This window comes from Epinephelus moara, chromosome 23 (assembly GCF_006386435.1).
Source record: "Epinephelus moara isolate mb chromosome 23, YSFRI_EMoa_1.0, whole genome shotgun sequence".
Taxonomy (NCBI): Eukaryota; Metazoa; Chordata; class Actinopteri; order Perciformes; family Serranidae; genus Epinephelus; species Epinephelus moara.
Genome location: NC_065528.1, coordinates 13,090,358 through 13,108,038, shown reverse-complemented (window position 1 = coordinate 13,108,038; position 17,681 = coordinate 13,090,358). Strand labels below are relative to the sequence as shown.

The 17,681-nt window shown below is 42.5% G+C and overlaps 1 pseudogene; it reads right to left on the bottom strand.

Moving 5' to 3' along the window:
* Positions 1–967: 967 nt before the first annotated feature.
* Positions 968–5,576, bottom strand: LOC126385257 (nicotinamide riboside kinase 2-like; annotated as a pseudogene).
* Positions 5,577–17,681: the final 12,105 nt, after the last annotated feature.

The window sequence follows — 17,681 nt, the reverse complement described above, 5'->3', positions numbered from 1 at the left end:
AGCAAAAAAATAATATTTGAGAGTAAAAAAAAGTTTTTTGAGAGAGAGTTTTTTTTCTTGGAAATCATTTTTTAAATCTCAAATTTTTTATATATATATATTCTATGACAAAATACTTTCTCTCAAAACTTTTTTTAGTCTCAAATATTTTTTTTTTTTTTGCTATCAGTGTGAAAACTTTCTCTCTCAAATATTCTTTTTTCTCTCATGTCATTTATTTTCTCGCATGTAATAAAGACACAAATCTAACTTCATAAATCTTACTATGTTCTCCATCTTAGTTAAGTGTGTTAACATGCTAATGTAATTAGCACAAAACACAAAGTATAGCTGAATCCATCTCTGTTTTTCAGGTATTTGGTCCTAAACCAAAGCTGGATATATTTTCATTTTGACCTGATGATGATGCTATTTGGAGAGTAAATGGATGACCGAAGTTACAATTCATTCTGAGAGGAACATGAATATCTGTACCAACTTCTATGGTAAAACATCCAATGGTTGTTGAGACATTTCAGTAGGAACTAACCTCACAGTGTCACTACAGGAAAAGTCACTAAGATCCATCCTGTGAGGACCCTGGATCTCTGTGAAGGGCCAAAGGAGTGATATTAAGAAATAAAAGTGGCAGATACTTCCTCATTGTGTTATAGTGTAAGATAGACTATTCTTAAATGTCCAAACCCTAAAAATGCTAGCAACAATTAGTTTGGTTTATTCAGTCTTGGATGAAAAAGAAGAGCTACCCTAAGACAGTTTAATTGATTACACTTTCCATTCCTTTTCATGTTAGGTACGTACCATGCCCAAGCACAATTGCCCCCCCCTCCACTCCCCCACTGCTCAGATGTCACATTAGTGAAGCTGTTCCATACCCGACTTGCGTCATCATCTACGTGACATTTTTGTTGTACTATAGTGTAGAAAAGGGCGCTGCAGACGGACACTGCTGCTCTGGGGACCGTCATCAACAGGGACCAGGGGAGCATGAGGTGAAGCTCTGCTCCTGGCTGGGGGAGGAGCTACTGCTCATGGGCGTGGAGCTCTCTGCCACCTCCCTGGGCTCTGACTGCAGGTTAAAAGCTGCAGCGAAGCCGGATCTGAGTCTGTTGGCGGCAGGGTGCACTGCTGTCTTAGATAGTGGCATGACTTTTAATTTAAGACTGTTTCATAACCGGTTAAAAACTTGAAGTCACCTAAAGCAGCAGTCCATTTTGGTGTTTGGTACATTTGGTATTCACACCTGATACGTACCATACTGCAGTACACTAGACAGTACTCTAGATCAACTTTTCAAGTGGACTTAGGCACGATTGGGTGTATTGTGCCCACAGCGTTCACACTTCAGTGATCACAATGGAAAAGGACTTCAAGGTCAAGTGAACTCAGATTCGGGCCTGGTCCCTGATGTTAAAGCACCCTTATTCTACTCATTTTTTATCAATTTTTCAATCATTGTGCAGGGCTTGTAGCTTTCTTGCAAACCCTGGTGCAGTAACCCGAACCATCCCCTGCATCTCTACCAGCCAGGTGTGTGTGAGCGTGGCCTAATGCTGCTGTACAGTATGTGTGCACTCATGAGGCCACTCACACACCCAGTGGTTTAGAAAATGACTCATTCTGACCTTAGTCTTGACTAACAGTGTGTAGGAGCTGCATGCCCTATAAACTGCACAATAGACCCAGCGGCTGGCAGGTAAACACAGACGCACCGGGAAAGGTCATCCTATACAGCTCCTAACAAGATTAAAAATGATTCATGAGACCTCAGTGATGCTTTTCACCCTTCTACAGAGATTTCTTCCTTACTTTCCCAGCGGAGGGGGAGGGAGAAATATATATTTTTAAACTTTTCGAACAGCAAACTATTACGAAGGTGAAGCAGTGGCACAATTTCCTGGCAAGTCGATCTTGAGAAAGACCTTATAGTAGAGTGTATTCACCGTGTGTAGCAGTTTTAAACTAGATGGAGGCAGCTACCACTGCCTTCTTTCCTCTACTGAAATCGATTCAAATCCACCCTGAGAGTTCAGATGAGGCAAGTTTGTGCCCGTTGGACCATCCGTGCACATGAGCCTGTGAAAATATTGTCCTCCTTCCTATCTGCATGTGTCTATTTGTGTGTGCATGTGTGCATACACAGCATTTGCATCTGTATATATGAGTCCCGAGACTGCGGGCCATTTTATTATCTAAATGGGCCCAGGCAGCGCTGGGCTGGAACCAATCACACCAACCTGCTATGATAGGAATCCTGGGGGACAGCATCAACTAAATTCCTTCACTTTTCCATCTCAAATGTGGCTCTTCTTTACTTTATTTGCACATGAATCAGCCAAATATGACCATTCAAGATAACGGCAGTCATGAAATTGTCAAACAGAAGAACACCACCTGCATACGCATTGTAGTGGAATACAAAGTAATCATAAATACATTTTTACCTTGCATCTGCTCCCACACAGTCAGTGCCTGTATGTTTTTTATTGCTTTATATTTCCAGAAATGATAAGCAAGCACAACCTCTTTATGACCGCTGTCACCACTGGAAATACAAATCATAATAATAACTCAGAACAAATCAAGTACAATTGTGTGTTTGATTGTCAAACAATGGCATTTAATAGTGAAGTTTCAGTCATCACACAGCCTGTAATAATAATAGGGTATGAGCTGCTCGTTTCTTTTGTTGTTCTAAATTAGACATGAAAGCTCACTGAAATATAACAATGATTTGTTTAGGTGCTAATGCCAACTTTTTGTCATTTAGACCTCCTTTATACCTTGCATTCAAATGCCTATTGTATCTCTATTGTATTTAGATATGGCTTAACCTGGTTAGATATACACCTTGTATTAACACGTGTCTCCATTGTCCACACTGACATAACAATGACATCAGCTTGCTTTGTCCAGCTCAAACAATCGAACCGTTGTAGCCATTCTCCACCATTTGCTTCGCCATTGCTTCAGAAATGGCTTGGTTGCATATGAATTGCCAAATTTTGCCTTTATTTATTGGGTTTTACATGAACAAACAAATGTATCATCAGAGCACTTAGAAAAAGTTAAAAGGTGATATTCCCTACAAAGACATTAAAAAAAGTGACAACTGAAATATTGATAAACCCCAAAACAGCTCACAAAGACGAAGAAAATTAAAACAAAACAACCATAAAAATAAAAAAGGGACAAAAAACATCAGTCAGCTAACAATAAACTTCGTCCGTAAAAGACATTAGTGGACAGTAGAGTAGCACGTCACCCATTCATTAACAAACATAGTAATGAAACTGCTCTGAACCATAAAAGCTGCTTCAATCAGGAATAAGTGGAAAATAAATCCTCTTAACGAACTGGAAGAATGGGCCCCATATTTTTCCAAATTTATTGGAGGATCTACATAATGAAAGTCTGTTTTTTTCCAGTCTAAGAAAATAAAGAATGTCTCTTATCCAGTGGGTACGAGACAGAGGTACTATGTTTTCCAACTGGTCAGTATTGGTTTTCTAGCCAGTAGTGCGGTCTTGTCTTAACTCTATCCATGAGTGTCTTGAATATCTGTAAGCTTTCTTGCTGCTTTCTTGCTAGTAGCCTAGCTCGCTAACTGGTTAATGGCTGCTTCCTCGCTGGTTTGGAAAAGTCAAGCACGATTATGTATTTCTGCGCAAGTAGTTGTATGTTGTATGTGTTCAATATGGTCCCAATGCATCCTCCGGTGGTAGTTTGGCTGAGAGGATCCTAGTCTGTCCTTGATTTACACCTGTACTGTCATGTGTTAAAGCACTATCAGATTGCAGTCCTACTACCCACAACAGATTTTAATGCAAGGTGTAAAGGCAACCTGGTCTCACTCCGAAATCGTCAAAATCCGGTGCTTGGGCAGCGACTTGTGGCATCAGTCACCAGCGAAGAAAGCGGCCCTTTAACGTTGGCATGATACGTGGCTGAACGCCATTTTAGTTTAACAGTGCCTAGCGGCGTTAAGGTGGTTTAAATCCGAGTGGGGTGGGTGGGCGATGTGGTGGATGGGTCCAACAAAAACCGACGTTCACACGGGAGAGCGGTGTGCGTGTCCTGTAAGATTATAAAACCAAACCCTGTTCTTTTTTTCCTAAACCCAACCATGTGTGTTTATTGTCGAAGGAGAAAAAACGTCATTTTGTAATGTTGTACTGATGTAGTACGTTTATTTTGAAAGAGACTGTATGTAAACGGTAAATTTCCTGTGAAAATGGCAGTGTATTTTGAAAGAAGACAATGCCTGTAACCGGCAGAAGTTGACAAGGTGTCCCAGAACGTCAACAACCAATGCACCTGTGTTACCCTGCACATCGTATGTGGACGTGGAAAGTCCATGACCACTAATTTCAGTTTGCTAACATGCTCACAATGACAATGCTAACATACTACAGAGGTGTAGTGCTTACCATACTCACTATGTTGGTTTAACATGTTAGCATGCTAGCATTTGATAATAAGCACTAAACACAAAGACAAGCTGAGGCTGATATAAGGGTCATTAGTTTGTGGACAAATGGAAATATTTAACTTGATGATTGCACAGGATGGCCACTGCTCCATTAATTTAGCATTACACTCCAGTAACATTGTGGGAGTCACAATATACCTTTTTTGCAACTTGACTGCCAACAGTTCTGACAAGTTGGAGATTCAGGTGTGTTATTGTAGTAGCAACTAATGCTGCTAGCCTTAAGCAAAAATTGGCAGCAGGCTACTGAGGTCTAGTAAGCTCTCTTCTTTTTAACTCCACACTCCCAGATACTTTTCATTTTTAACTTGTCATCTCCAGCCCCAACTGATCTTCACTCAAGTGATTTATCAGATTTCACATAGCTCCCTTTGGAGTCACAAAAGTCTCTATAAAAGTTTTTCAGATATGCAGTAGAACTCCCCAAGCCCTGTAGACAGACTTTGATGTGAAAAAATGGTGGAGTTCCTCTGTAAAGGATAACAAAATCTACCCAGTTGTTGAGTCATTTCACTTTAAACTACAATTGTCAGCCTCATGGTGGAGCTAGTCGAAAGATGTTCTTGATGTTACAAATAGGTGTTCTTGTGTTTCAAATACATTGGCCTGACAAGGCTGTCGAAGAGGCTGGGGGGCCTGGTACCATGTAGTTCCAAGAGCACCTCCTCTTTGTGCATTCTTGATATGGGAGGGAAATAAAGTAACATTGGTTCAGTGCATTAATCAAAGGTCTGTAGGTGTGAAGCAGAAAGCCCTCCACAATAAAAGTGTGAGTGTCCTCCTCGTTATGGTCAGACTTTGGGACGATCTCAGTATCCAGAGTGTTACTGACATCACGAGACTTCTCAAACTTCATCGGGTTGTCCAACCATGCATAAATCGTACTCATCATGGCGTCCATGTCCAGAGCAGTGATGACATCGTACTGCTTAAAGCCATCTTCACCAAATTCAATCTGATCTTGGGGCTTGAAGAAGTCATCCTGATGTACCACACAACAGTTGGGAAGGTTCTTGATCAGTCCGTTGGTGAGAGTGGTTTTCCCTCCTCTGGTTATGCCGCCGATGCCGTTGATATGCCTCATGATTTTCGATGGTCAAAGCCTGTAGAAAATAAGTCACTGAGAGGTTAAAACATCAATTAATCGGTTCAGGATCACAGTGATCAGACAGGAAGAAAACTTAAACAGACTTAGATGTAAAATGTAAAATTGGTGGAGTTTCCCTGTAAAGGATCACAAAATCCACCCATTTGTTAAGACATTTCACTGAGAACTATAATTGTTACTGCCTCAAGCGAGGGAGCTGAAGTATCTTGGGGTTCATGAGTAACTGTAGAATGGAGTGTGAGATGGATCGTGGTGAATAGGGAGCTGAGCCGGAAGGCATCTTTTGTGAAATGCGAGTTCTTTTGCGAAGTGACAGTGCCTTTCTCTTCATGAACCTGTCGCACCAGCTAACGCTGCCACTGAAATTGGCCTTGCCTAACTCTTTCGCCACCTCAGTTGCTTTCATCCGAATCATGTTTTTTGACACAGGAACTAGTTTACGTCTTTGCTCAGCGATCCACTCATGAACGGCATCTTCCACCCGTGGCCACAGACATTTTCTCCCCCTATTAGCTTTCTTCGTTTTCGCCATGACCTCAAGTTTAGCCTTGTTTCTCCACCAGTCACGAACCAGTTTCTCGTCAACATTAAACTGTCTTCCCGCGTGGCGATTTCCATTGTGTTCAGCAAAGTCCACAACGTGAAGTTTCTGCGCTGCAGTGTAGCTCTTTCTTGTTTCACAGACATGTTTGGACGTCTGTACTTGTGTCTGTCGGAGCAGTCGGAGCATGTCTCTGTGACAATATGGCGGCTTGTTCACTGGCTGGCTATGATGTCCGTCACAAATCTTTAGCCACGTAGTGCCATCTTGTGGGTCAAATTACCTATGTCAGCATTTACCTTGGTCTATAGGTCGCACCAGTCTATAACCCGCACCCAACTTTTTAGATGAAAAAAAAGGGAAAAAAAGTGCGACTTATACACCGAGTTTTACGGTAGTTTCCTCTTTGGGGTGGCTGGGCTCAGTCGGGTGAGGAGCTCGGACATCCAGAGGGAGCTCGGAGTAGAGCTGCTGCTCCTTTGCCTGGAAAGGGGTCAGTTGAGGTGGTTCGGGCATCTGATCAGGATGCCTCCTGGGCGCCTCCTGTTAGGTGTTCCAGGCATGTCCCACTGGTAGGAGGCCCCAGGGCAGACCCAGAACACGCTGGAGGGGTTACATATCTCATCTGGCCTTGGAACGCCTTGGGGTCCCCCAGGAGGAGCTAGAAAGGATTGCTGGGGAGAGGGAGGTCTGGGGTGCTTTGCTTGGCCTACTGCTCTTGCGACCCGACCCCAGACAAGTGAATGAAAATGGATGGATGGACGACAATTGTCAGCCTCATGGTGGCACTAACAAAAAAATAAGGGGATTGCCATTGTCAGAACGATTCATCATCTGGGAAGCATGAATGAAAATTTCATGGCAGTCTTCCCAATAGTTGTTGAGATATTTCAACCAACAGACCAACCAACAGGCTGAAAACCATTCCATACTCATCATTCCTTCTTCAAAGCCCCAAATAAGTAATTACCTCACACAAAATCTGTCCACAGCCTTTGTTTATTGCATTCATAATTAAAAAAAAAAAGCACAATCATGAAATGCAGCAGCCTTATTACTCATTCCAATTTTAAAGTGGTTGGAAGGCATTAGAAGTATGAAAGCTGATTTCTAATCTCAATAAACACCTGCAAAGCTGCTACTTAGCTTCAAGGGAGTTCCACAATTATTCCATATTAGTAATGTTGTCGTGACCACGGCTTTGTCTCAGGATATGATAGGCTGGATCGGTGGAGGAAGTGATTCATGAATCGTGGTTTGTTTGCTTTACTCCCTCGCATCGATTAAGGATGGAAACTGCGCCGAGCAGTTGTGCTACTAAATGTTTCATACGCCATGAATTAAGAATGTGAGGATCCCGAAGGGAAGACAAAAGAGGGCAGGCGGATAGTGAGAGGAAAACGGTATCGAACACTAGGGGGGATTACTGAGAGATGTGTGTGTGTGTGTGTGTGTATGTGTGTATGTGCTTGTGCATGCACCTCGCAGGTTATTTTTCCTGGAAAGCCATAGGGCACAAATGCAGTAGCTTCCAGTCTGTAGGGAGGACATGAGAGTCACACACAAATCCTTGCACACATACAAACTGAGTCTCTCTCTCACACACACACACACACACACACACACACACACACACACACACACACACACACACACACAGGCACACTTAGTGGAAGTCCACTCATGCATATCAGTAAAGGTGATAATCTCAAAGTGTAATCCATCCTGAAGAGCAGCTCTGCTGGTGCCTTCGAACCCATTTCAAAGCATTTGATTCTCTCAGATTTATGCTAAGATCAAATTCCATTCAACCATGTTTTTGAAGCTCCTTAATTCAAATCAATAACAAAAGAAAAAAAGCTCGCAAAATCTCCTAAGGCTATTTCAGTGTGGGAGAGACGGAGCGGAAAAGAGAGCGATGGGAATACTGCAAACAAGGAAAACAAGTGACTGGATCAAACTTAATTCACAAATTCATGCTCTGGCACATTTATCTAAGGACATGTCTGTGATCATCAGAGATATTTCCTTCTTATCTAATTCAATAAAACTAAAGTGAAGTGGTAGAAGACTCCAACCTATGACATGTTCAGCACATGTTAGCAATCACAGCATGGAATTTCCTGTAGTCAGTGTTGGGAGGGTTTTTTTTGCAATACAGGTCACTGAATGCATGCCCTAAAATGTAATTTGCAACATATTGCATTATATTGCTCAAACTATGTCACGTTTTCTGAACACTTTGGTTTACTTGTCAGGGTCTTAGATCAGTGATTCCCAACTGGTCCAGCCACAGGGTCCAAATTCAGGGTCCACACAGTTCAATGCATTTAGCGTCATACTTGCGTTTAGTCACGTAATTGAGCTAATTTGTTGTCTCTGTCATGTAGCTGTCTGTTAGTCACTCACTCTACAGCAGGGAACGCCCCTTCAAAATAAAAGCTCTGTGCCAGAAATTCACTGTACTTCAAAATAAAGTGTATTATTTTTACAAACTTGACACCTTCGCGAGTCAGATACGGTCCATTCAGAATGGACCCGAGACCCACCTTTCAACCAGGACCCACCAGTTGGGAACCACTGTCTTAGACCTCCTTTACACTTTGTACTAAAATGTGTTTTGGGTAATCAAATAGTGCTTGATCACAAAATAATACATGTGTAATGTACAAGATGCATTTTATTGCAAGGTGTAACGGGGTTTTTAATTCTCCATGCCAAAAACTCACAACAGTGTCCTGGCTGTGCAGCTCCTCAGACATTTTTGTGTGGCGGGTGCACTGCACACACTCTTTTAATCTAATTATGGTGGAGCTGTGAACACTGCAGTCTGTTGATTGGTCAGAGTGTTGATGGCCACTCTGCTCAGGGCTGAGTTGTAGCTGGTTTTGTAACCACTGTTCACACTAGTCTTGGCAAGTCTTGCATCCATTAGTAAACTATAACTATAAAATGAAAGGATGTATTGTTGGTGTGCAACCCCATTCTGTGGACAGTAAACAAAGTGCAGACGTTCCATCTATTATAAAATACAGCGGGTGCTGGTTGGAGCATAGAGTGACAGCAACCCCGCCCATATTTAAGGGTACTATTTGCAGTGGAAACGCTAAGTGGACCTAGGGTCTAAGTCTCAAGGGTTACTTTTTGTTCTGAAGGTACCATATCCAAAGTGTTTGGTGGAAACGGGGCTATATGTTTGTACTTTTTAAACACACATTTTATATTGTAATATTTACTGGATATGACATACAATATAGCCAATAACAAGTAGGTTGTTGGTGGTAGGTTGCCGATCCCCCTCCAGCCAGCTGCCACCGTATTTAGTTTTTTTGTTGTTAAAGAAGTATTTCACTGCTGGAAAGATGGTCTTTTAATGAAACTAGTTTGTCTATGCAGTAGAAAGAGGCAAGTACTTTTAAAATTGGTGCTACGGAACCAGAGAAAACAGAGAAAAATGGCTGTGGCATTCACTTTTGTTCAAGTGGTAGAAAACCTACAACTACCAGAATGCACTGTGCCTCACCAGATCAATAAACACTTCCGCTGGTGGGCAACATAATGCATATTCATCCTTTTAACACAATGGCGGTTGACTGGTAACAAACAATCTTATTACAGTAAACAGTAAGCTAAAACATGTCTGAAAATATTTGAGGTGAGAAATAGGCAACTCAGTAACGGAACCTTGGATTATAATTGATCAGCACTGCTTAGTTTTACTGTTTTAAACTCATGGCCATTGCGGCAAGGACAATCCCATTGAACAAGGGACGCTTGCTCTAACCACCAAACTACTGGGCACCCAGCCTTTGTTTTCACTGTGCAGGAAATAGTATGCCACCCACTTCCTGTTCACAGACTCTCACTATTACAGCTAAAAGGGCACTACATAATGTTTCTGAATTCATTTTAGGCAAGAAATTGGCAAAACAGTAACAGGATCTTGGTTTATCTTTGATCAGCACTGCCTAGTTTTACTGTTTGATTGAATTTCGGTCTGAGTTTGAGAGATAGAGAGTGACAGATCCATCTCTTCAGATGCTTTTATACTATTTGTGTCTGCTGTAGTGGCATGGGTGGCAGGCAATGTAGTTCAGCCAACAAAACTCTGCAGGACGACCTGTTTTTTGTCATCTGGGAGAGTTCCCGCTTGGGGAGAGAGGGAATATCTGGGCACTGGTTAGACGGAGGGATGTTTACCACAGTTCAATTACACATACTACCCAAACTTTTTTTGATACAAAGCTGGTGAAATGTGCAAATAAGGTAATGTGCAAATAATTGCTCATCCCAACTTCGTGAATCAGCCGTTCTTCGTCTATTGCAGTGCTTTCAAAGTGAGTAACAGGAGTAAATAGACACAGAGCATCAAACAGAAGTTCAGCTCAAAATGGCAGCACTGCGCCACTCACAGACACAACACTAATAGAAAACCATGCAATCAAACTGATGCTGGCTTGCATTCAGTTAGGACACAGTATTAGAGCAAAGAAAACACAAACAAATAAAGAAATCCATTCATCTAATTTATTGACAGTAACTACTGTATCAGAGAATAAAGTTACTCATGTTTTGTATTTTAAATATGTTATTTTTATTTCATTACCCACCACCTCTACCTCTGGTGAGCCTCTGCCTAGAAAATTTAAAGTCTTTTTTTCTACCAGTTGCACTAAATAACAGCCTTTATTTTCTAATGGTAATTCAGGAATACACCATTTGAACCCTATAATCTGAGCCAAAGCAGTAAAAAGCCTGATTTAAAGCCAGTAGGTCTTTTCAGGTCATGTCAGGTTCAGGCATCAGCCTCACACCTTCCTTGTTTATAGACAATTGAACCACCACTGGGCCAAGGAGAGAAAATATACTTGATCTAAATGAGTGCTGAGAGAGAGGGAGGATTGGGCTTTCCAGGAAAGTGGGCTTTCTTTGAATTCAGTCAGGGAAATGAGTGTTGGCTGTAATGGGTTCATTAAGGAGTTTGCCAGCATCCTGCGCACTGGCATGGCTGCTCAAATTGTCTTTCTTTCAGTGAATTCCAGAGAGTTGCTTTCCGCCGGGAGGAGAGGTGAGCACACTTAGTAAGTTTGAGAGGACAACCAGGTGGCGCGAACAGGTCTGTGGAATTGTGGAAACAAACAGAATCTGTTGCATGATTGAATTAAAGTTTGGTAGTAGATGAGAAAGATGTCTGGCACAGTGATGCGACTCTGAGAATACAGATGGGTGAAAATCTGACGGGAAAACCAGTATGAACAGCTTTAAGGCCCAGCCACACCAACACTCACTTCACTGGATTTGCTCAGGGAGAGAGGGAGAAAATCAATTTTTTGGCATCAAGTTTACTTTGGTGAACTTTGACGCACAAATTCCTCCTTAAGCAAATATCAAGTAATCTTAGCGGTGCTGACCTTTTGCAGGAATGGAGAGCCAGAGAGTCCAAAACAGAAGGAGCTGTGATAGCTTATTAGCTGTGTTGCTCCATCCACTTTCATTTAACCTCCTCTGTCAGAATATAAACTGCTCCACCAGAGAGGGATGGTTAGCAGACAGTTACAAGACAGGAGATGATGGTACGGATGTCTTTTGAATAATCAGTGTGAAGTTATTGCTTCTTTCCCTTATTAACAATAACTGGAAATAAATGATGTACAACACAGAGAACTAAATGCCAGTGGTTAGTAGAGTACAGAGAAAATCAAAAATAACCTCAGGGAGCTACAGTGATATGTCGTCTGTAATTTCTCTCCAGCATGATGTGAGCATTTCCTGATCAACAGGATGGCATCATTATGTGTGTGTCTTCTGGAACTGTTACAAAAATAAAGTATTCTCAAAGCCACTTTATTAGGTACACCTTGCTAGTGACAGGTTGGACCCTCTTTTGCATTCTGAGCTTCCTTGATTCTTCGTGGCATAGATTCAACAAGGTGCTGGAAACATTCCTCAGAGATGTTGGTCCATATTGACATGATAGCATCACAGACTTGCTGCAGATTTGTCGGCTGCACATCCATGATGTGAATCTCTCGTTCCACCACATCCCAAAGGTGCTCTATTGGATTGAGATCTGGTGACTGTGGAGGCCATTGAAATACAGTGAACTCATTGTCATGTTCAAGAAACCAGTTTGAGATGATTTGAGCTTTGTGTCATGGTGCGTTATCCTGCTGGAAGTAGCCAATCAGAAGATGGGTACACTGTGGTCATAAAGGGATGGACACGGTCAGCAACAATACTCAGGTAGGCTGTGGTGTTTAAACCATGCTCAGTTGGTACTAAGGGGCCCAAAGTGTGCCAAGAAAATATCCCTCACACCATTATACCACCACCACCAGCCTGAGCCGTTGATACAAGGCAGGATGGATCCATGCTTTCATGTTCTGACCCTACCATCTGAATGTCGTAGCAGAAATCCAGACTCATCAGACCACGCAACGTTTTTCCAATCTGCTATTGTCCAATTGTGGGTAGCCCATGCCAACTGTAGCCTCAGTTTCCTGTTCTCAGCTGACAGGAGTGGCACCTGGTGTGGTCTTCTGCTGCTGTAGCCCATCTGCTTCAAGGTTGGATGTGTTGTTCTTTCAGAGATGGTCTTTTGTTATTTGAGTTACTGTTGCCTTTCTATCATCTTGAACCAGTCTGGCCATTCCCCTCTGACCTCTGGCATCAACAAGGCATTTTCACCCAGAGAACTGCTGCTCACTGGATATTTTCTCTTGTTCGGACCATCCTCTGTAAACCCTAAAGACGGTTGTGTGTGAAAATCCCAGTAGATCAGCAGTTTCTGAAATACTCAGACCAGCCCATTTGGCACCAACAACCATGGTACATTCAAAGTCACCAAAATCGCCTTTCTCCCCCATTCTGATGCTCAGTTTGAACTTCAGCAGGTCGTCTTGACCATGTCTACATGCCTAAATGCATTGAGTTGCTGATTAGCTGTTTGCGTCAATGAGCAGTTGATCAGGTGTACCTAATACAGTGACCGGTGAGTGTACAAAAGTCACTTACAGGTGGGAGTGTTTATGCAATTACATATGTATTTACTACAACCCAGGGGCAGAGCAGGAGCCCCAAATCTATGCTAATCCCCGAGGTATCCTAATAAAATTGAGTAAATGTTCTTCTGTTGGCCTGATATTCAATTTATAATATTAAAAGCCACATTTACTTGGCACTGATTGTTGGGAATCATTGGATTTTCTGACTAAAAATATAAAATTATGATAGTGAAATGAGTCATATGGTTGGGTGGTGACGCTCAAAACAATTTATAGCTGCAACAATAGCGAAGGCATTGCCTATGACATAAGAACAAGTTTAATTAACTCAGTTGTAATTGGCCAGTGAGCCCAGTCCTGAAAAACCCTGAATGACCAACACAAAGAGAGGTCCGGTAAAGAGACAGACTTTTAATGCACTGATCAGAAGTAATGCTCCTAATTTTGTTTTTCATTCCAATGAATCACGGTTTCATTGAAGTTTATCGTTCGACTGCCCGCAGCGAAGTTAAAACCGCCTTCTCCTGTGAGATTTGTGTTTGGTCCTGTGGGACCTGTGAGATCCCAATCTAAATTCAGTTTTCTAGTCCAATGTTTGTTGACTTAATTCATAATTTCCACAGCTGCTGGAGGTCTTTGTCTCTGAACATAAACATGTTTCATATCCAGGCCTTTGCTGAAAGAACTGATGCTGTCTTTTCTCTCGGGATGACATTCTCTTGTAGATAAACAAAACACACAGTGTTCTGATCGCCTAAACTTGGCCTTACAGTGTAGTTTGATTTGGTGCACACCACAAGGCATCGTCGCAAAGGGCAGGCAGAAGAACACAGTGACATTTTAGGGAGCCTCGCAGTCATTCATTCCTCCCGATCTCTTTCGTGCTTCTCTCTCAGACTCCCTCTGTAAACCAATACTGATCCCAAGCCAGCAGAGTGGCTGACTGAGTGCCTGTCTGGGAGCCATGCCGACTGTGCCCAGTGGTGGATTAATGTGGTTACTATTGAATACCAGGGTTAGGCATCGATCTGTCCGTCCGTGGCATGAATGAGCAAGCAGGTCGGATCAGTGGGCTGTTGTTGGTGTGTGTGGGCACGTAACTCTCTGCGAGCATGTGCATACACTTTAGCGTGTTCATGTGTGTGTTCGTCGAATTTGTCATGACCTTTAAACTGTGCTCGTCTGTCTAGTTTTGATGTGTGTAGTACATCGATTTCAATGCACTGCCCTGTCTAGTTTTCAGTTGAAATGCACTCGTTCTGCTGCGTCTTTGTTTCTTCATGTCTGTGTGTGTGTGTGTGTGTGTGTGTGTGCGCGCGCGCACAATTTCTAGCCCTCTTGTTAATTGTATCTGCGGGCCATGTCTTTGCTGATCACCTGCCTCCATTTGGACGATGGATGGGGGGCTGATTCCACGATAGGTTTCTTCATTGCCCGATACGGCTCTATTAAATCTAGTCTAATTTCATTTTCCTTGGTGATTTGGCCACATGTCTCCAGCAACACAGGTCTCAAATGAGCTCAGGATTGAATTGGATCAAGGCATATCAGCTTCTGAAGAGATCAGACTAACCTTTGGTTCCATGGCAGCTTGATTTGGTTGTAGTAGGAGGTATTTTTTTTTTGTATGTGTTGAACCAAAATACACAGATATGCAAAAGTCCCCTCATCTCTCCTACATTGTTTAGCCTTCTTTTGTATCATTGTTAATAATCATAATACGTTTCATTTATAGGCATGTTTCAAGACACTCAAGGTCACCTTACAGGCAAAGATAGAGAAAATAACAACAGATAATGACGTAACAACAAACAAGTAATCAGCAAAACAGTGAATAAAATACAGTGTAAATAGTGGATGGACGGGAGTCAAACTGAATAGGCTGTATGAAAGAAATGAGTTTTGAGGCAGGATTTGAAAGTGAAGAGAGAGATGATGTTACGAATGTCCAGTGGGATAGAGTTCCAGAAGCGGCAGTAGCAGAGTGGCTAAAGGCTCTAGACCCCATGGTGGTCACATGGGCTGGTGGGACAATGGAAGAGGAAGACCTGAGAGTGCAGGTGGGGATGTGGGTGTGCAAGAGTTCGGATAGGCACAGAGGAGCTAGGTTGTGGGTGGCGTTAAAGGTGAAGATTAAGATCGTAAAGTCAACGCGGTATTTAACAGGGAGCCGGTGTTTTCCATGTCTTTTTAGTTGTAGTGCATCTCTTTCTGGTTTTGTCAATTCAATTCAATTTTATTTATAAAGCCCAATATCACAAATCACAATTTGCCTCAGAGGGCTTTACAGCATACGACATCCCACTGTCCTTGGTCCCTCACAGCGAATAAGGAAAAACTCCCCCAAAAAACCCTTTAAAGGGGAAAAATTAGAAAGAGCAACTGAGGAGGGATCCCTCCTCCAGGACGGACAGACATGCAATAGATGTCAGGTGTACAAAGCAGATAAACATAATAACTTTACAGTAATCCTTATGACAAAATGATACATAAAGAGATGTAGAGAGAGACAGAGAAGTATGATAATAGTAATAGCAGTAGTAGGAGGCATCAGGCAGGACCACAACAACAGTGTAACCACGATCCACAATCCAGGCATAGCTGCAATTCAAGGGACCCTGCGAGACAGTGGAGCACGAAGGCTCCAGAGAAGAGGCCAAGTTAGTGACATGCAGTAATAGGACGTGAATGTGAGCAAATCTTTGTAGATGTTTTTTGTCTCTTTGTGGTATTTTTTGGTTTTTGTCATTTTGTGTCTCTTTGTAGTTTTGCCTCTATTTGTGGTCACTTTGAACCTCTTCCTGATCAGTACGTGGTAACTTGAGCCACATTTTGCAGGTGAGGGTCAGGCCCCCTCCCTTACACTTTGGGCCCATTTAGTATTCCTTCCACAAGTCTGCGCCGCACAGGACAAATAAACGCTCCTGCTGGTGGGTGAAGTAATGCGAGCTTGTCCATTTTGAGACAAGAAACAATATGGCAGCCAGCTGGTAACAAACAATCAGTTAAACAGTAAACTAAAAGATGTTTCTCAACACATTTGCGGTGAAAACTATGCAACACAGTAACAGAATTACTTTTTCTGTAACCACTTATCCTTTAAGTCAGTTGTTTTGCCTGGGGACATGCTGGGGAGCAGCACACACACACACACACACACACACACACACACACACACACACACACACACACACACACACACACACANCACACACACACACACACACACACAAACACACACGAACACACACGAACAGTCTTGCACAGGTGTATACTAGGGCTGTCAACGAATATTCTAAATTCGAATTTAAATTCTAATTTGAAAAAAAAAATGGACCTTTGAATGTGAAAATTGATATTCGATTGCGGAGAAAAAAAAAAACACCACCGCAGCTGTCCTCTTTGCGAGTGGGTGTTGGCCTGGGCGTAGAACAGTTTTGAACAGTTAGAACATGAGGCTGCACTGCAACGTACAAATCACTCCTTCTCGTGGCTGCCTGCGCTTTCCCTGTCCTCGCAGCTGCAGCTTGCGCTCTCTTCATCTACTTCATCGCCACTGCTGTACACAATTTAAAAAGTACAACACCCATAATTCATGTAGGAACTGCTGCAGCCAATGTGCAGCCGGTGGGAGCTGGAGGACGACTCAACCACCATGATCAGTTTTTAATGTTTTATCAGGCAATAACTACTCCAGACTCTGCTCTAGTGTAATTTTCGGGACAATTAGGGCAGGATTCGGGATTTGGGACAACTGCTTGTATTTCGGGACTGTCCCGAATTTTTCGGGACGTCTGGTCACCCAAGGACATTCTCATCTCCATCCATCCTTTTCCTTATCTCGCTCATTAGGCTGCTATAGGAAAAGTCTGCAACCAGGTGACTGCCTACAGAAATGGTTGCCTATAATTGCGATTTTTTTTCCCCTAAAATACTGCTGATTCTGATTTCATATAACGCACTAAAGTAGACATGTATATAGGCTACAATTACTGATGGCATCTGTAATATAGTCAACAGCTTTTTTTCTAAAATACTGCTAGTTCTGTGCCGTTGCCTAATGCCTGCAGTGTGCTATAGGAGCGATAATTGGCGCGCCTCAGTCGACGCGCGTCAATTATCGCTGTCCGTGCATTTGGCACTTTAGGAACACTGGATCAGCACACAAAACTGTCTCTCTACATGTTGTTGGCATTGACTATCAAGCCCAACTCATGTGTGCATTTGAATCTTAGAATGGATCTCGGAATGTTCACACTTAAACTGGTGACATCACTGATGACATCACAGTACAACATTCTAGAACTACTGCATCAAAGAGAGACACATGGTAAGTAGACCTGATGAATTTGATGACAGCAGTTGGACAACCAACAACCCTTGACTGCAAGAAATATATATCGACCGAGCGATACGCAGTGGACTTCAAACAAACTACTGTGATTCAACTTAGTGAGAAAACAAAATGACAGACAGTGAATTTAGCTCATCTCCACGTCCCAGCCATGATCTCTTCCATCTCCCTAGCAAATACAC